The 20345-nt window shown below is 40.5% G+C and overlaps 2 long non-coding RNA genes across 2 annotated transcripts; both read left to right on the forward strand.

The window, feature by feature from the left end:
- Nucleotides 1-241: 241 nt before the first annotated feature.
- LOC141922360 (uncharacterized) lies at nucleotides 242-7939 on the forward strand. Its single transcript, XR_012622964.1, has 3 exons — nucleotides 242-431; nucleotides 553-721; nucleotides 7834-7939. It is a non-coding gene; the product is annotated as an uncharacterized LOC141922360 (long non-coding RNA).
- A 1188-nt stretch (nucleotides 7940-9127) lies between these two features.
- Nucleotides 9128-12846, forward strand: LOC141922359 (uncharacterized). The gene is made up of 4 exons (XR_012622963.1): nucleotides 9128-9204; nucleotides 10040-10130; nucleotides 10747-10783; nucleotides 10877-12846. It is a non-coding gene; the product is annotated as an uncharacterized LOC141922359 (long non-coding RNA).
- Nucleotides 12847-20345: the final 7499 nt, after the last annotated feature.

The following is a 20345-nucleotide window of genomic DNA, read 5'->3' on the forward strand; positions in this document are numbered from 1 at the left end:
CCAGTACAAAATTGAATTGATATAATTAAAAAGAAATGTTAAAGCAATCTCACCACAGGGTTTTCTGGTGTGTGCAGCAATTCAACATCCTACAATAAAACAAATCTAAATTAGAAAAGTTTAACATTTGAAAGTGATGTCCCTCACAAGATAAGTTCTAAGCAATACATAATGCTTGAAAATCATCTCAATATTATGACAAATACTTTGCTTACCTTATCTTTCACTGTGTTTTCTAACCGTGTAATTGTCTTGAGAAGCTGTTTGTATTTTGCCATTTTGTGTGGAGCTGCAGTCAGCGCCATACTGGAACAGAAGAAAAGCATACAGAAAATAATCATCCTCTCCATACTGATGAGTTTTCTTCTAAAATGTGCCAGGAACAAAGTTGTGCTATTCAAGATGAACACTGCAGTTTGAGCTGTGCTCAGGTATGCTACGTACCTACCTATATATTGCTCCTTGCTGGAGATGTAAAACCCACCCATTTCAGTTTGGAAAGCTTTGTAGAATGGATTAATGAGTAACCCTTTTTTCTTTTCCACTGGCTAGGTGCATATATGCAAGTTTGTGCGTAGGGGGCAGGGATTGATGGAGTGAACAAAAATGTGCCCCATCTGCACATTGGACAGGAAAAAAAGAAAAGGGTGAATTCCCATTTTCACTTTGAGTCAAGAAATGAACGTAGTAAAAAGTAGATACTTAGAAACCACAGATCCAGGTAAACAAAGATTCTGCATTTTTTTCCTTTTCTTACAGCAATAAATCTCTCCAATCCATCTGAAGCTCTTCTGTACCATGCTGGAGAAATATGACAGGACTTTTTTTGAGAACTTAAATGTACTTATCTTACTTTATGGCTCCAACAGAGCCATAGTTTGTTAGCTAGTTTCTCCTGATGTCTGTGAACTGCCACTTTTACATTCTTAGCTTGGTTTCTATGACAGCTGTGAGTGAAAGCTCATCGTAGCATTTAAGCCAGCTGAAGTTTGCTTTATATTTAGTTGGAATCAGTACCATATATTTTAACAGCATCGTAGAGAGTATGTCCGCTGGGGGTAAAAGTTGCAGGGAGATGCATTGCCCTGGGAGAGGGGGATGCCCGTACCGTGTCTGTTCCCCAGATGGGAGCGATACTGGAAGATCAGGGACTAAATCCTGGTGAGTCCCAAGGGACACTACCACTTTGCAGCTGTGCTCCAATGCTTGTGGCAGCTAAACACATTCAGTTGCATTCTGCAGCAGCTAGGCTTGAGGTTAGTTTTGCAATTTAATGTAACCCCTTCAAAGGAGATGTGATACTGAGACCTGAGAATTCTCTTGAGAATGTAGAAGTGCATTTGTTTTGTGTGAAATCCAAACAGAAGTGCATACGTTAAAAAATATAAAGCCAGAATAAAACCAGTAGAATTATCTGAATTAAGAAATAAGGCAGACTTGTAATTTTCTTTAAAATTGATGCCAGTGTATATGCTGCTTTTGAGGAAATTTATTTAATATTTAAAAGATGTGCATTAGTGAAGGGATTTTTTTTCCAGCAAATGCTGGTAAGGAGTATTTTCTTATGGGGACTTCCATAGTTGCTTTCTTTCTAAATGACTGCCACTGAAGTTAAAGGTATTTAAAGGTATTCTTCTTGAGTATACTCCTTTTTGCATATTAGTTGCCTTCAGCCCAAGCACAGTCTCTGTTACTCTCGCTGAGCTGCGCTGTTCTCAGTAAGGCAGTCAGTAGGGACTTACTGGACTGCCAGCTCTAGGAAGCAGCTGATTTTAAAATCACTGTTCTTAATATTTCATCACAAGGAGGAAAAAAACTACTTTAAATGGCTCATATGTATTATTATTAAATAGTTTGGCTCTTATGTATTATCATTAATAAATGGTTATCAACACTGTGGTATTAATGTTGAAAGGTTCCTGTGTGGAATAAGTGGAGGGCAGTTAAAAGTCACTTGGACACTTCCCTGTGGTGAATAGAAAGATGCTCAAGTGCCTTTCAGATTAAATGTTTGCCTCTGGAAGTCTGAAGATTTCAGATGGCTTTGGAGATGCTTTACAAAATCTACACAGCATTTGGACTTCAGTTTGGTGTCTAGAGTGCTAGTATGTGTAATATGCTGACATAGAAGAAAATGCACCTGTATGCTGCTATCTGGTTGGTGAATCTGGGCAGTCAAGTTGGATCACATATTTCTCAATGTTCATTTCAAAATGAGCATTTAAGCTGATAAGAGCTTTATCTGGCATACTCAAGTGTGTTTGTTTTCTGTATACAAATGATTATTTACTGTACACTGTTTATGTGCTTAAGCCATTTTTAATCTTTCAGAAAATGGATAGCTTAAAGGAATAGTGTAGATACACATAATGCACTCACACTCTCATGTATGCACGCACGGAATCTCTCCTGGTGAAAGGGATAGCTAATCACAACTGATAGAACAGAAATCCTAAAAAATGAAAACTGAAATAAGTAAGAATAATACTTTCTTCTACCACATAGTCTAAAATTTAATTTCTTGAAGAAAAGGTCGCATGATCATTTGTTTTTCTTTATTTCTTTTGATGGACATGCCTTAAAATAATTTTAGATAAGCAGTGCAGCTGGACTGTGAAGTAGGGGTTATCTCAGTAGGTTTTATTCAGAAGTTGTGTTAGTTTGTAGCTAAGGTTCATTAATGGAAATCAGCAGCATCTTTTGTTTGAGAAACCATGTGGTGACCAATACTTATTTTTATCCCCCATTGCATTCATGTGAAGCTTTGCAAAATTTTTTTTATATGTTGTTCAACACCTCTGTGAGTCTGCTGAGAGGATGGAGAGATTATTTCTGATAGCGGTATTCTTTACATGAAGAGGGTACTTACCTCTGCTCTTCTTTACCATAACTGAACCTTCATCTTCTCTGTAGGTTATTGACTAGTAACTTGGACTAATGTGCATTGAATTTTCAATCCAGTTTTTGACTATGTTGTTGGAAGTGTTGATAGTCAAGGAGCAGGTTGGTGATAATGTCTGCTTCTGCTTTTTGTTGTCAGTATTTCAATGAATGTGAATTCTTTTGGGAAGCAACTTTGAGCCCATCTACTGTAGGTGATTGTACTAGTCCTGTCAGCCTTTATTTTATGCATCTTTATTTGGTTGATAGGTTGGAAGCTTTCCACTTGGATGTGGAGTATGACTCTATTAGCTCTGTCCTCATTGGGTGGTTGGCAGTTATTCATGCAAAGATAACCACTGCAGATTGTTTGCATTGACCAGACAACTTCAGGGCCACTCAAGAACTTCAGTTCTTGTATTTTCAGAAATGCAGGGCTTGAAGGGACAACATTGGCTTCTGTCATCATACAGCCACATTGTACAGCGACTTTGTCATATCAACTAGAAATGCTTCACCTGTTATAGACTAACTTTGCATTTTTCTTTGTCCTTGGTGATTTGCTAGACAAGAGTATGCATAACAGCATTCTGGATATAGCTATGCCTCTGGGAGTCATTTCCAGATAGAGGTTCTGGTCTATATGGCCACACATAACAAGACCCTGCAACTCCATAGTAGAATCATACCTGTGTAGCTAACAACCATTTTAATTTTCATCTTTTGTTTTTTCATAAACTTGTAATAATTAAAGATCTCATGCAGTAACCAGGTCTTAAAAGAATGCTGCTTCTGGAGATAAAACCCGAATAATAAAAGACTGAGATAATCACAAGGCTCAGCATGTTATTAACCTGGACAGTCCTGAGATCCTTTTGCTTTAGGAAAGAAAGAAATATAATGGCTTCATATTTAAGCAAAGCTGTTACTTTAAGCAATGATTATCCCTTCATGTTTAGGTTTACTTAATGATCTTGCAAACTGACTCAAAGTGGACTGATGGCTGGCAGTTTGTGTGTGCTGCTCATGGTCCTAACAAAACAAACCTTCTTGTACAGCACTGCACTGCAAAAGGTAGTTTATGATGTTAGAGGAGATAAAAAGGTTCATTGTGGTGAAGACCGCTGTATGTTCCACAAAACCTACTGTGTGAAAGAATGGCTGTACAATAATACCGGAGACTATTTGGGCAGGAAGGGAAGCACTGTCATTTTCTACCAGAGTTATCACAGAAATATGGCAGATTTTATTAATTTGCAGATCCAGCAGGATAATTCATGGATTTGGTGGAGGCAGACCTCCACCAAATTCATGGGAGGTGAGATGGCTCTAACTGACATATTCCTAAATTAAATCCATTATATCAGAAATCAGTTTTAAAGTTGGTGGAGTAATTAGAATGGGAAGCTAACAGTAGGTATTTGGCAATGAGGTAGGAGGTGGTTGCATGTCTCTCAAACTGTGTAGTCTTCTGGTCTGTGTTAAGAGGCTTTAAGGTCACAATAATTGCTTGAAGAAAGACATGCTGACAGAGAAAGTGAAATATAAGGACAAAGAAGAACTTCCTTTATGTCTAGGCAGTGGAGAAAACTCCTTGATATCCCTCTTATCAGATAAGAGTGAGCAACATGCTTTTTATATACGTCACTTCTCTTTTGTGGCTTAGGAACATGCTGAGTCAAATAATGACACTCTCTCACACCGTCTCCTGCCCGGCCCCAGAGGGACGACTGCAGAGTGGAAATCTGAAAAACCTCCCATCCTAGGCCCGCGAGACTGAGTCTTCCTCTTTCCTCTTTGTGACAGTGCCACCCAAGTGCTGAATGACTTCGACCCTGAAAGCCCAGTTCCCCCACCCACATTTTCCTTTACAGTGTAGCTGAATGGAGGCTTTTCCCATAGCTTAGTCATTGCTATGGCTCAACCAAAAAAGCCTGTAATGTACAGGGCTGCTTTCAAAGAATTTTTATAACTTACACATGTGAAATTTCATGTGTATACTATCTGCGACTTGGGGGGATTGCAGGAAAGCAAGGGGAGGGGATTATGCTACAAAATGGGAGACTAGGAAGAAGACTCCCATGTAACCGATTTAGGAAAACTAGTCTTTAAAATATTTCTAACAACTTTGCAAGTTAGTTCCACCCTCTTTCAATCTTATTTTCTTATTATAAGCTTTGGTAAATTATTCTGTCTTTCAATCTTGCTTTGAAAAGAGAAAATCAAACCTGGGAAAAAAAATCCATTCCTAACTTGTATTTGCTATAAAAGTCAGAGTAAATACAACTCTGAATGTGGTGACATAGACACTAAAAAATTAATAGACTGCATACGACAATATAGAATCATTGACATTCACTGTATTGTTCCTCCAGAGTTAACATAACCGTTTTTTAATCTATACTGAAGTAGGTCTAACATTGGCTAATAAAAAGATCCCATACAGTAAATGAAGGAATTGGAGGAATAAATGGAGGTCTTACAGGAGATTGTGCATTTCTGTCCTGAAAGAATGTACTCAATATCAAAGGGATGCCAAGCAAAAGCTTTTCTCACAGAAGATTCTTCTTATTTCGTGTAAGGGTAATTACCGTGAGAAAAGTATTTAAGACAGTTCTCAGGTGCTGGAAAACAAGGAGCAGAGTATGACAAGTGCTTAGCTGTCTGGGTTATAAAGTGACTTGAACTGTTCTGTCTTCAGAGAACTGGTGTGAGCACCAAAGAAACACCCTGTCTGCAGTTGTAATAGGGGCTGGAGTGGTACTGGGGTACTGTGGGCGTGCTAGCGTGTGGCCTCTAGCTGTGACCAGATTTAAAAATCATTATCTTGCACTTCTAGCAGTGAACATCACTGACATTAGCATTATAATCTGTAGTTCTTAATTGCAGTTAAGGCTGAGATGCGATGCGGTGTAACAGAAAAAGAGGCAATGTAAGAATGAAAGAGACTTGGTGGATGGAAAGCAGAACCTGCTTTCAAGAACAGAGTCTTTCTGAGTCTAGTACAAGCCTGCTCATGGTTTTATCTAAGCTTTACAAACAGCTTCAGCTAATTAAGACGCGGGAGAAATGCAACGCCATGTGCAAATGTTCCTGTATTGCCTCATTTGCTTTGTACCAGCCATTATTGTCTTCCTTCTCCCTGGTTCTGTAGAAGTGTGTGACTATGACTGTAAAGCAGAACAATTCCACATTAACAACAGTTGTATATATGTTAAATACCAGGTGCATCCTGCTCCTAGGTCAGCCCAATGGTGCTTGTTATGCACGTAGTTTGATTTATTTCTAGCCTTACCAACTACTAAATAGCAAACCATATTGAGAAAATGTCTTCTCAACGTCCAGAGCCTGAGACAAGCCTAGGCCCACTGTGCACAGAAGCAGATGTCCAGAAGAACTGTCATCTTGTGACCACGTCCTTTCAGGTCTTTTGTTTAATGTTGCAGCAGCCTCCCACCTCCCGGGTCACACCTTTCTCTGCATGTAGGATGGAAGAAGCCTCACTGGGTCACCAAGTCTGGTCTTCTGCCACTGCAGGCATCCATGTCATATAGTTCCTTTCACATCTCGGCTAAAAACACCCGCATAAGGCCTTATCAGTTCAATCTCTGTAACGATAAGAGTTTAGAACTTTTTCTGTGCCTGAGCTGCGTTCCAGCTTTTGTAGGGCAGCTTCATTCTTGTTTAGAGTACTAACAATCTTTCCCCAGTACCAGAGGACAGCCGCATTCAGAAGACAAGGCAGCAGTTGACAGGAAGTCAAGCTACCACAGGGCAGAAAGTAATTGTTCAGCTGAAAGCCACAGGTGGGGGCAATAAGCAAGAAATGTCAGTGCTCTTCTTCTGTGTTGTAACAATGACTTCTTCTGCAGCTCTAGTACTTGATGGCATTGCACTGCGAATCTTCACGTCTCCTCATGAAACATGGCCCAGCAGTGGGTAATCTTTCTACCGCAGAAGTCTTCTCTACATGTGATACATATTTCCTGCTGTTTCCTGACAACTGCACTAAGAGACAGTATGGCCTATGGTGTGAAAAGCTGTGATGTGGTAGCACTGAAACCCAACAGTATATGTCATGTTCATTCAAAATGTTCAGAAAGAAAAATCAAGAGATACATGCAGATGTTGGACAGTGAATGGAGGAAGCAGAATGGCACAATGCAAAATGCTGCCTTTGTTCATTTACTAATGTTAATGAATGGAAGGAACAGAAGTTAGAAGAGAGTTACTTCTATGTTACACTGTCAGTAGCACAAAACAAATAACTCCCAAACCATTATAGGCTCAAGATGGACGAGTCTGGTGTAGAGTCTACTGCAGCCTGCGGGAATGCTCTGCATACATAACTACGCCACTGTATAAGACAGTTGAGCCTTCCTAATATCCTGACATGCCTTGCATGGTGTTCAGCATGACACTACAGCTCATGTTTCAGTATCAAAATCAAAGGTTTGATGTTACAGATTCTTTTGGAAGTCACTCTCAGGGTTTGGTGAGGCTGCTGTGCTGGTATGGGATCTCTGCAGCAGTACAAGTGGTCCGCTCTTATGTAGTCTAGAAAAAATACAGGGTGCAGCCAGTGAGGGGCTGTGGCCCCCTTTCCCTCCTTTACAGCAAATCTACCCTGATTTTACCTTCCTTGCAAATACAATCTTCATAAAGTTATCTTTAAAGTAAAATGCAGTTTTTTATGTTTTATTATCTGTTACCTTTTGGTATGTATTGGTAGAAGCAGGTGACTGAATACCACTTTTATTTCTAACTAGTTTCACTTTCTGGTTCTCAGGTACTACCAAAATACTACAGATTGTACACTCCTTCACATGTGTATATATGTTTACTGTGTATACACAGTTTCTGTTAGAATTATTTTTTTAATGATAGTGTTGGTTTCAGGTTCTATAAACTCATTCACATTGTTCTTCTGGGTTTTTTTTTTTGCCTTCCCAGGCTCGGGAACAGTGTCATGTCATACCATGCTGGGGCACCTCTGTGGCAGAGCAAGAAATAGTGAGGACAGAGGAGCAGTGTGAGATTACACTGGAGGATGCGGACTCCAGGTACCTGCTTGCAGACCAACTCCTCAACTTCTCCCGTGTGCCACCGCTGTGTGTGTGCTGCAAACCACAGGATCAGCCATCGGGTGCTGCTTGTACTTCAGCTTCTGCAGCAGAGGGGAGGCTCTGGTGTCATGTTGTGTAACCAAAGGGAAGGCTTGAGGCAGAAGCCGCCTCTGCCGATCTCAGGATGTAGTAATGCAAGTGTTTCAGCAGCAAAGCCATTTAAAGAACTTTCTACTTCAGGTCACTGCCACTCTGCTGTATCTCTGTGTCACAGCTTATTGCAGTCTGAGGAGCCTCTCTTACAGTAGCTTGGGTCATTAAAACAATCCAGGTTAAAAATTCCTCTTGCAAAGGCCTTGAGAGTTTATTTTGCTTTGTTTTGATTGGAATCATTTCACTATCTTCTCCTTAGCACAACTGACAGATTTGCAACTAACAGTGAGTTGCTAGAAGTCAGAAACTCCTCTTCTACTGTCTTTACTACTGATGAAAACTCTGTATCGCCTACACAACTGGTACCTCCCTAGCACACAAAGCAGAGGGGACCAGTGGGTATCGCTCAGCAACATCAGTCCAGGAACAGCAATTTGGTGTCAGGTGCAAGCAGCCCTTTAGCCATGGCTGAAATGCAGTTTCTGGCAGAATCATTTTAAAGAAGAGGATTTAGGGAGGTCTTAACCCTGCAACCTGGTCTACGTTTAAGACTCTTGTAGGTATAATAGTATCACTTGGGCAGGATTTGTTTCAGGCAGTTATATCAATAAAATCTCTGATGTCAATTTAACTATACCAGTATAGAATTATCTTAATTTGGAATACTAACTATTCTGTTTCTCAAATATTAATTACTCTGTGAATATAGTGCACTTTGTTAAGACTTTACACTTAAGTAAATCTGCTATTTAGTTGTTTACAGCAGGTTAGGGAATGCTCTGAGGTGATTAGCTCATACTATCCTTAACGGATAAAACTTTAATGTAGTTTCTTTGAAAAAACAGCTTTTCTTGGTAAAAGTTTTTCTCAGATGTGTCTGTTGCTGTCTTCATCTGTAACTAGACGTATGTAACAGATATGAATGTGTGTGCCTGTGCCTACAGATATATCTTTTATATGTGCACACATACAGATTTGAAAAGCTATATAGCACAGTTGCTTTGCATAATGAGTTTCATTTTTTTTCACAGGTCAGCACCTTAAGCGAACCTTGGAAAAACTACTGTGTGATCAGTCATCGCACTGAAGCAGCAGCACCCGTTTGGTAAGGGTAGTCTTGGATAAAAAGCTGAATGCTGTGGTTTCAGTGACTTATTGTTGAAACCTTGTGGTTTCTGTGTAGGAGGCTGTATAAGCTGGACACGTTTGACATCCTTGTTTCTGAGCTGTGAAATCTGTACATCAAATTTATGAAAATTATCTCTGGTTTAATTTTATTCTTTTTTTAATGAAGTCAACATATTTTCCTTGCATTCAGTGGAAACAATAATGGAAATGTTTTAAGATATACTGTGAGCCTGTTTTGACCTCAAAAAGGGAGAAGAATCAAGATATTCTTGATTATGATTAAGGTCTAAGAAGGAAATTAAAATTAAATACAGGGAGTTAGAGGTGAGAGGAAAGCATTTCTCAAGTGTGGAGACAAATAGATTAACTGTGGGAAATTACATAAACATTATAAAATAAAAATCTTCAAGTGAGAATTTGTTTTAAAAACACCCAAGCAACAAAGTAAGGTAATTTAGAATAAATCATGTTACTGGTACCATTTAGGGTAACCAGCAGTATCTATGACCTTTCAGGTGGTCTAAATAAACAAACAAGTTTACATGTAAGGTAAATCCGAGACTAATGAATCTAAAGGTAGGACAAAGGGGGAGCTGCAGAAGCAGTTGCAATCACAGAAAAACGTAATTGAACATTAGATCAGTTACGTGCTTTTTTCTTTCGTAGTTGAGTTTTATGCTATATTCAGGTCATTGATTCAGTTCATTGAAGGGTGAAATGTGCTAGTGTTGGTGCAGTGGATAAGGCAGGTATGTCCTGCTGGAATTGGAAGGAGGGGAGAGTAAGTTTCTTGGCTTCACTATGCTGTGTAGGTGTAGTGGAAACACATCCATGTCTGCATCACTGAACTGGAACCAGGAGAGTCATGGACCCACCTGCATTGCGCTTCTCCCTTCTCCTCTGGTGAGTGCCTATCATCCTGTAACTCCTGAAAAGCTGAACTGTGGCAATACAGGATACCTGAGCCTCTAAAATTGGCGAATCCTGACTGCCCAAATGTTGAGTTTTCACCGACAACAGTTTTGCCTGTGGCAGGCAAGTTCCCAGAAGCATGTTCACCATGTAAGTGAACCTGTGGAAATGTATTAAAAATGAGCAAAGACCTCTGAATAGAAAACAAAACAGAAGAAAAAGAACATCCAAGGTACAAACCAAAGTTTCTTGCTGAAGTATAAATGAAACAACTGCTTGTGTGAAAATAACCACTCAGTACATTTGTGGGAGTACAAAAATCTGTCTGAAAACATTAGTCAAAGACCTCTCTGTGAGCAAAGATTGAAAGTGTGATCACCCACTGTCAATTAATTTCAGAGGGATGACTGCAAGATTCATCTTAATAATTTTCAGTAATTTCTATATGGAAACATTGATAGAAGACCATAGATTTTCGTTTCTTGCTACTGTCTCATTAGTCCTTATAGAAGAGTTGTTCCTTTTCAGGAAAAAAAAATGTTACTCTAACGTTAAACCTTTGACTGGAAAATTAACGTGTCTTGTCCTGCTTGTGTTCTCTTTCCAGAAACCTGAGCCAGTAAACATGGTGACTGCATCTGTAGGTGAATATACAAGAAAACAGTAGAATTGCTGTTTTAAGGTACTCTTCTGGACAATGACATTTTTCTTGCCTGTTATTTATGTGTTTCTTGCAGACTTAACACCTGATACCCTGTTCCATGAGCAGACAGTGCTGTTTCTCTGAACTAACCTGTGGGAACCAAGAGAAAAACAAGGAGGCACTGAAGATGCTAGTCCGGATCAATGGAGGCTTTTGAAAATCACATTTTTCCCATAATTGCTGCAAACATGGAATATACAGATAACCAAGAAAGAACTCTTTTTTTGAGCATCCAGAATTTTCCCAGAAGCAATATCATAAGATTCAGCATTCCTCTCCATACAGCTGAATTTCCAGTCCTGATCCTCTTCCTCTGATTATCATAAGGATTACACAACTACCTTTTGATTGAAGCCAAGGAAGAACTCCATTTATGCCTCTGTTTTCCCTTTTCTGTGTAACTAAGCCTACAGTTCTTCAGATCCCTGGTTGATGGCATTTTTAGGTGTTTTCTTAGCCACTACATTTCTACTTGTATCTCCAAGCCTGTTTTCCTCCTAACTTACCTGCCTGTTGCTGGCCAGGGATAGGCAGTGAAGCACCAGTGCTGCACGTCTACCTCAGGCACCCCCTCTCCCTCACAGGATGTGCTGAGGAGAAAAAGAAGCTGCTTAAATCTCCCCTTCTGCAGGCTTGACACCCCAGTGTTGAGGGTCCAGCTGAAAAGACACAGGAGGTCCTTTTTTTCCCCCTCTTAGCACCAGCCATTCACCAGCTTTGGTGTTTGCCTCTCAGGGAACAAGTTAGGTCACTGAACCAGCCAAAAATGTGCCTTGCTGTGGCAGGGAGCTCTTAGGCTGGACCAGGGAAGCGCTTGGCTGTCTGTTAGGCTGGACCTGGGAGGTGCTTGGCTGTCTGGGCGCAGAGACACTGCAGATACCTTGCCGTGCCTTCCCAGGGAGATATGCTCTTGCCAGCTAAGAAATACTGCTCTACACCAGGGGCAAATGACTAAGGTAACGGTGGCAGTTTGCTTCAGTGGTATTTTCTTATTTCTAGTTTTTTAAGGGCATCTTCCATTGTCCCACAGCTTAGAAGGTTACACCTCTTCCGTCACTCTCCTCCCCTCTTGTAGAGTACTAACTTTAACCCTGATCATTTCAGGCATCTGATTTACGAGTGGACCATAAGCAATTGTTGCTGCGCCACTGGGCATGGAGTGCTATGGCACCAGCAGGCATGAGAAGGAGAGGGTGAATGTGACCGTGTCCTACCCAACCTTCACCTTCAGACCAGATCTTCACCTGCTACTGCCATCAGCTGAGCCACTGCTGGCAACTGTGTACATGCTTGTAGCCCAACCACAGGCAAAATAAAATGTTAAGAGCTTAAATCACTAGGAAGATTGCATTTTACTTGCCCTTGGAACTGGTCAAAGAGTGCACATGTACCAGGGCGTTTGGTCACAAACCTTGATCTCATGGAGTTGTGTGTCCATATCATGCACCACACGTAAGGAGATGTTGATTGCACTCCAGAGGCTGCAAAATAATTATACTTGATATTGCTGCACAAAGGGTGACAACATGAAGGGAAATGGAAACATTAAAGCTGAGAACAGGAAAACTCGCAAGAAGGTCAGAAACGGCCCGAAGAAAAAAGGAGACAAAGATGTAATTTTCAAAACAATAACCGGAGATCAAAGGAGACTGATGTTCTTTCACATTGCTGTGGCGGATCTGCAGGAGAAGGTTAAAGAACATTCTTTTGAAAGGTGCTATGAAAAATGCAGGGTATTGCAGAGAATAGCTTTTTTCTTGGCTCTCTTCTTGACATTGCCCTCTGCATTTCTGTGTTGGCCATGATGAGTTTTTCTGAAAGAAGTGCCACCATTCGCTTCACTTTAATTTGTCTTTAAATTGAGGAGAGATTAAACAGTTTTAACCTCTGATATAATCATATGCCATGGAAACTCTCCTTACTCATTCTCTGAGCTGCCTTGTTTTCTCCTCTATTGCTAGATCGAGTTCAAAGCTTTTAAGGCTCAAACTGCACAGATTTTCCCTTTTAGCTCTATTCTTCATCATGTTCTGACTGATTTTATTGATTTTGTCCAATTTCTGTCAAAACTAATAAACAATTAGAAATACTAAAATGTTTCATGCTGACCCTTTCATATAAGCATTTCAGTTTTCCATTATGATATTTCATTATGAAGTTTTGTTTCATTTGAAATAGTTTTAAAAGCTGGGACAGAAGCATTTCTTCATAGTTTGATGCAGAATATCCAACCTGAAGTGAGTTGGTTTTTTTTTTTTGCTTGACCATCTCAATAATTGCAGTGTGGTTTATGCCGCTTCATAGGTCTTCTGGCAAATGAAAAAATCAAATGCCTTGTTCTAGGTGATCAGTCTAACATTTAATAGTCATTCTCTTTGCTTTCTTAGACCTTTATGATTCATTATACATGCTCTGAAATATTTCTATGCTTGCTTTTTATTTTTTCACAGGTGGGAAACAACACCAGCGTTATATACAGTGGGTAATCAGTATTCCAGAAAGTCAAGGACAGAGAAGTAACAAGGGACGTCAACAAACCAATCGGCCAAAGTAGAATTACCCATGCTCTTTAAGGCTGTTACAAGGGTCCAGGATAGTGTAGGTTGAAGCAAATGCTGGGACTTGAAGGACTCCCGGGAAGAGGGGGCCTGGAAGCTGTGCACTGGGGAGAGGTGTGGGCTCTTCACCCTGAATTATTCACTGTGGCAATAAGCCTGCCACCACTCCCACAGCCACTGCCTTTGCTTCCCTGGCACTGTCCTTATGTGCACATGCCCCTGCTGTTATTCCTCCCTCTAATGCACAGGGTGACATGCATGGATGACCAAGTATGAGTGACCATGAGAAGCTGTGGAAAATCTGTGAAAGATTTGTGCAGCTCAGGGAATAGCTGGTCTGTGCGTATCTGCTTAGGTCTGGGGACTGGAGACATGGTGATATACTTCTACCTTAATAATATTTGTCTGCTTCTAACAGGGCAAGAGCAATTTTCTTTACCTTACCAGACCAGGCTAGGGAATCTGGATCTACCAGCTGTTTGACAGGTAGTAGTTTCCTTTATCTTTTTCTCTCACAGAAAGATAAATAGTGAGGCTTTTGGAATTTGAACTGTGTCTTTAAATTCAACCTCTTCCTTGATGTTTAAAGAAAGACAAGTTTAACCTTTATATAAGGTTAAGAGAATGGTCAGGAGAAGCCAAAATTTTATACAACTGTCTTCTCTCTATAAAATTTATTTTATACAATACATCATCTTCTCATTAGTGTAAATTATTCTTCAATGTTATTTAACATCTTCCATAAATTAGTGGAATATGGGTTGATGTGGACTGCTATGCCTTACTGGTTCTTTAGACTTATGCAGCGCTCCTTTGCACCTAGTGGAAATGGGGTAAAAGAGCCTTATTTAGCTATTTTTTCAGTTTCCATTTTGTCCACTGGTTGGAAGGACCAGGCCCTTTGGCTGTCTCTTGCTCTGGACTTCTTCCCAAAAATCTGTACTCCTTCCCTTCCTGAAGGAATTCAAGGGAGCTCACAGCATGGGGCACTCAAGGCTTACTTAAGGAAAAGCCTGTAACTCAGACCTGCATTTCTTCAGTTTAAATGAAATATCCCAAACTAGAATATGAGCCAAGATTTCTGTAAGAATGATCTTGTGCATGAACAAGACCAGCTCAGTGCTAAGAGAGAGCTGTTACACTGGTATGAATCAGAGCAGCCTGAATCCACACCTCCATTGCTTCTCAGTCTAGTACTGAGAAGGCTTTTCAGGTCTGATTAGTCATTTGAGTTAAGTGTAATAAATGTCAGAGAAACTAATTTAAAAAACCTTCAGGAAATGTGAGGCATAGCTGCTCTCTAGTGGACTTGTGGATAGTGTCAGCAATGTAAGTACACTTAACATCCCCAGAAAGCTGCTTCTTCATTTTGTTGCTGTCTCTCCCCTTCTTATGTAGCTGACTTATGCCAGGGTTACAGTGAAACAGCAGAAGACTTTAAAAAATATCTCCTGTCCAATGCTGTGGTGAGCAATATTTTATTTATCTGTATGTTGTAGTTTTGTTTGCAGATGACAGTGTTTCCGTTTAGATCATGCAAGAGTGGCAAGTATCTTAGAGCTAATAAAACCGTTTTATCAGAAAAGGGGAGGTGTACAAAGTACAACTACTTTTTTCCTTATGCTGCACAGAAAGATAGAGAAAAAAATTACCTGCTGCACATAGGACCTTCGCATTTGGGAAGGTGAGATCCTCTCAGGCTTTCTTGGGAGAAAAACTACTGATTTCAGTGGGATCAATGTCATATCAAGTCAGCATGCCCAGGCATAAGTGTGTGTACACAGAGGGGCTTGGGCAGCCTGACTGCCCGGCTGGGGCTGGGGCTGGCTGTGGTACGGAGCAGTGCTCAGCCTCCAGACACCCCAGCGACAGCATGGGGCTGAAACGTGGCACTTCAGTCCCTGACATCTCTAGCAGCTTCACCTCCTCAGTGTTTAGCTAACTGTCCACTATACGTCAAGAAATTCTCCTACTTCCACCAGAATGCTCCCAGAAATAATCTTCTGCCTGCATTGATTTCTTGATGGGTAATCTTTAAAAGAATTTCAGAACAAACCTATCGGTTACATTCTTTTATTGCAGTAACTTCAGCAAAAATCGGTGACAGATGTCATAAGCAGCCCTGAAGTAACTTAGGGACCAAATAATGTGATTCAAGCCCACTAAAGGTTTATGGGAGTGTCTGAAAAAGTCTTTAAAACTATGAACAAAATTATGTGTGCAAAAAAGTAGCCTGTACTTAACCCAACATTGGTTTTATATATATGCAGGAAGGTTTGCTTAAGATGTATGCATTTCAAAAGCAGCTTTAGAAATAACCTGGACATCCTATTTCTTAGATTTTTAGTTAAATTACAGAGAAAAGTGTTCCCACCATAAAGAAGTCTGGCAAAATATTGAAGAAATGAAAAGAGTATCCTATATTAGGAAGTCTTACACAACTGTAATCATTTGTGTATGTGTGAAATTTAATAACTGTGGTGCAATGGTAGAGACAATATATTTATAGAGTTATGTTACCTAAATAAATTTAAAATGAACAATGCCTACCTTAGCCCACAGAAAGTTATAAAAAAAGAAGAAAAAAGAAAAAAAAATCCCAATTAGCTGGGGAAGAAAGAATGATAAAGGACAAAGTCGGTAAATGGCTTCTTTTGGTGGTCCTCTGGTCCCCTCCAAGGAAGAGTACTGTATACTGCTATACTGCCTGGATCAGGTCTCTCAGCAAGATACTGCTTGCTTTGTACTGTTGTGTTGTATGAATATGTTATAGTAGTAGTAGTGGTATGTACCTGCTATGATGGAAAATAGACGTTACAGTATATATGTTGTATTGCAATCATTTGCAAAACTACGGGAACACAAGTGTGGAAGACAGAAGGAAAGGTTTAGTAGACACAGTACTTGATGCAATTACATAAACAATATGTCCTTCATCAATATAGTTCATTCTACCTAGAAAAGGGATTTAATGTGTGCAGGTGGAATAATTCAGCTATAGTTCATCTGTAGTTAGACCATTAAGTCCTATTAAGTATAAAAGCGTAGCATAATCCTTCTCCCCAGTGGTCTGTTGTCCAAGAACAAGCTGCCTGAATGATGACTGGGGAGTCTAGGTGGAAATTTCACCTGGGTTGGTGCTGTTAAAATCTCCATCTAGTATTTAGGGGATTTTTTATTGGCCTTAAAAGGAAACACACAGGCAAAATGCCACTACATTCCCTTCTCACACCAGCACTGCAGAAATACATGAAGCATGGTTATGTGGGGTCAGCAAATACCCAGAACATATGCATGACTACGTCGGCTTTTTCAAAGCACCAAGTTGTGGTGGGTTGACTCCAGCCAGTAGCTAAGCACCCCCACAGCTGCTCTCTCGCTCCCTCCCTCTGCAGAATGGGGGAGAGAATAGGAAGCACAAAAGCAAAAGATTCCTGGGTCAGGACAATGTTTAATATTAAAATGAAGTAAAGGGCAGGGGGAAAAGTGATGCAAAAGCAATCACTCGCCCCTTCCCACAAGGAGACTGATGTCCAGCCAGCCTCTGAGCAATAGCTACCTTGGAAGACAGCCCCCACCCCCAGTTTTTATAGCTGAGCATGTTGTTAGGTATGGAGTGTCTCTCTGGCCAATTCACGTCAGCTGTCCTGGCTGTGTCCCCTCCCAGCTTCTTGCCTACACTCAGCCTAGTTGCTGGGGTGGGAACTGAGTGAGATGCTAAGAAAGCTTTGATGCTGTGTAAGCACTGTTCAGCCATAGCCAAAGCACTTGTGTGTTATCTGCACCTTTTAGCCACAAATCCAAAGTACAGCACCATATGCACAGGTGTGAAGAAAGTTAACTCCCTCCCAGCTGGAGCCAGTACACCCACAATGATTAAACTGGTTTGATTATGGATCCTCCGATTACACTAAACCACATTCATTCTTTTCTGGCAGGGACAAATTCTAGATTTCTGATTGCTAGTCTGTGGCTCATTAGTGATTATTTGCATCTCCCATTGAGAAGGAGTTCACTGAGTCCTTGTCCCATCACGTACCTAGAAAGAGGATGGTATTTTGTTCTGTACCTGAACTGAGGATCTAAACTAAGAATCTGGAAGGGTTTCCACCTCTGCATCTAAGCAGAGGTATTAAACACCTTTCCTTTATTCAGACTGAGGAAAGATTTCCTTACCTTATTAGAAGTAAAAAAATCTGAATTTTGTAGTCTGTATCCCTAAGTTGTTTATTTTACTTAGTTGCAGCACTCTTCTCTTTTTGTGCCTGGTTGCCAGAATTTTTATTGCATCGCTTCTCTGCCAGATTACAAGTCTGTCACAACTGTCCTTCAAGGTTATGGATTTGGAATTTGTTTTTAAACAAATGGCCCTTGCCCTTTCCATTATGTGCATGTTTGAAGATGTGTGTCTGAGGTGCAGATCTTTGGCATTACACAGACATCTAACCCTTAATATTGCAGTATATATGCCATTTTCAGCAGATGCCTGGTCTCCCCTCTCCAGCAAACAGGTTGTCATATCTTCAACAGAGGGAGTATTGCATCCCGCTGAACTGGCATGGCAGTGCACACCACTGTTTGCAATGCCTGAGCCCCTAACCCTCCATGAGAGCTGATGCTCAAGGGGGCACCAAGGATTCTCCTGCCAACCTTCAGGCTGTGACTGTCCTTCTCCCCCAGGCCCAGAAACCCTGTCAGCTGTGGCACACCAATAGCCTGCTAATTAGGAAATTCCAGACAAAATCTCAGAGATAAGAGCTGACAACATCCTGTATCTTAAAGGCACAAAAGAAAGAAGTTACGGGTGAAGACATCTGTCTGCTTATTTGTCTCACTGACATCAGAAGCATTTTTGAGTACCTTATGATGATACCATGCTTTCCCAATTAATACAAAGGCAACTCGCATTTATTTCAGCCTTGTAAGTTGATTGTGTTCACAATCATCTCAGCAATATTATGGTAAGTAGCTTCCCAACTCCATGCAGCCTGTGAGAAGAGGACATGCTGAATAGAGAAGCATATGAGTCCTGCTAAATCAAAAGAAAGATGCTTGGAAAAAATGCATGCTCATGTTGGTTATAGCTTGGGTGATTCTGGATGGCTTGTTACAAGAGAATGGGAAGTAAGTTTGACTTTTACTACCCTTATTAACCACCAGATCCATCCTTTAGATCGGTGAGATTCAGGTAACGGTGCTTTAAATAAAAAAGGCTCAAACTCGAAAAACAAAAATAGGAAATGCTTTTTTCTCTGTAGTGAACTTAACAGGCTCATCTGAAGGATAATCTTGATCTGTGAAAATATGTCAGTCTGAACTGTGCAGAGGTCAAAATATATATATGAAAACTAATATTTTCTATTTCCTTTTTGTTCAGCTTCCTGTATGCTGAGCCCAGGTTGTTTATTCTTCTGAATGATGCAATGGGTTAACGGATAGTATGTGGGTTATCAGTAAGGAAATCTGAAGGTACAAGGACCATAACAGTACCTTATGTTTCACTTTGATTAAACTGGTGGAATTCCGTGTAAATGGAAAATTGTGAAGGCGTATAGCCTTCATTTTATCAAGAGGATACAGTAGGAAATAAAACATAAACTATCATACCATTTCTTATTTCTAATTAATAAAATGCCTTAAAGTCTTTCAATTCAAAATCCATGAAGTCTTTTTACAAAAGATAAAACACGCGCATAGTCCTTCCTGCAAAGGCTGAGATTTAGGGAGATATGAGGCTCAGGAGAAGGGTTTGATGGATTTACTTAGGAACCAAGATAAGTCACCAGGAGGTTACTATTCTCTTAGCTTGCACAAGCTAATGAGTGAGTTTCCTTCTCAAAACTGCGCTCTACAACAAGCAGCCTTTTGCATGGAAAAGCACTTTATTTGCTTTAGAAATCTAAGTAAGTTGGGGATATTTTAAATCAAACTTTTTAAAAAAATATGTCTCCTTTTCTGTTTCTTTGCTTCTTTAGAGTGTGTACAGCAGTGCAGGGTAAACTCAGTTGCCTTTTAGAAATAAAAAGAGTTGGTGCATAGGGAAGCTGCCCTCAACCCCCCACGCCTGAGAGCTTCAACATACGTGCTAGCAGCACACAAGAGTGTGGCAGAGCTTCACTCACGGGTACCCACACCCGGCCAGGCATCATCCAAACCCTCGTGCAATCCAATCTGCTCCCCTCCAGGTAAGCCATGAGAGACGCTTGAGTATCTGTTCTCAGGAAATGCAGACAGGCGTACCAGCGGTAGGACCATTTCAGTAGTTACGGTCACAGTTGTGCAACTTGATGGTTCTGAAATATGTACAGATAGTAGGAACATGCCCTTTGTGTCGTATGCAAAAATAGTTGATACTGTATGTGGACAGCAACAAATATTTTCTTTGAGGTGGGTCTTTGCTTAACTGCTGTTGCTTGAATAAAGATCAATAATAATTTTTCTTAAAAAACAGCAGGGAGGGAATGCCCTTGGTTTACCCCACCTTAGTGCTGCATGTTGGTGTTTTGAAACTAGGGTGGGGTGGTTTATATTTTGATAGACCATTATCAAGGAGGAAAGCAAATAACCAGAAACCTCGACCTTTCAAGTGCCTGTGATCTGGATAGTGTTTTGTTCCTCACCACTGTTGTTGCTTATATGCCGCACAACTGCCTGTGAGGGCAGCCGGGAGCTAAGGATGGTCGTTTACACTAAAGACTTCAGATGTCCTTTTATGTGATGTGACTCAGTATGGAAGACAGCAGCATCAAATATCATCCTTCACCTGAGTTGTTTACTCCATATACAGTGCAATGCTGAGCAGGTCAATAAGTAATCCTAGTAGGTCACACACAGAGGAATAAATGAGCAGCAACAGGTTTAAAAATAATGGAGAAGTGCCAGCAGGTAAATCTTGTGCGGGCTGCTTACACTCATTGGTGGTTCATGCCTAGGAACTTCATGAGT

The sequence above is a fragment of the Strix aluco genome, chromosome 4 (assembly GCF_031877795.1).
Source record: "Strix aluco isolate bStrAlu1 chromosome 4, bStrAlu1.hap1, whole genome shotgun sequence".
NCBI classification, from domain to species: Eukaryota; Metazoa; Chordata; class Aves; order Strigiformes; family Strigidae; genus Strix; species Strix aluco.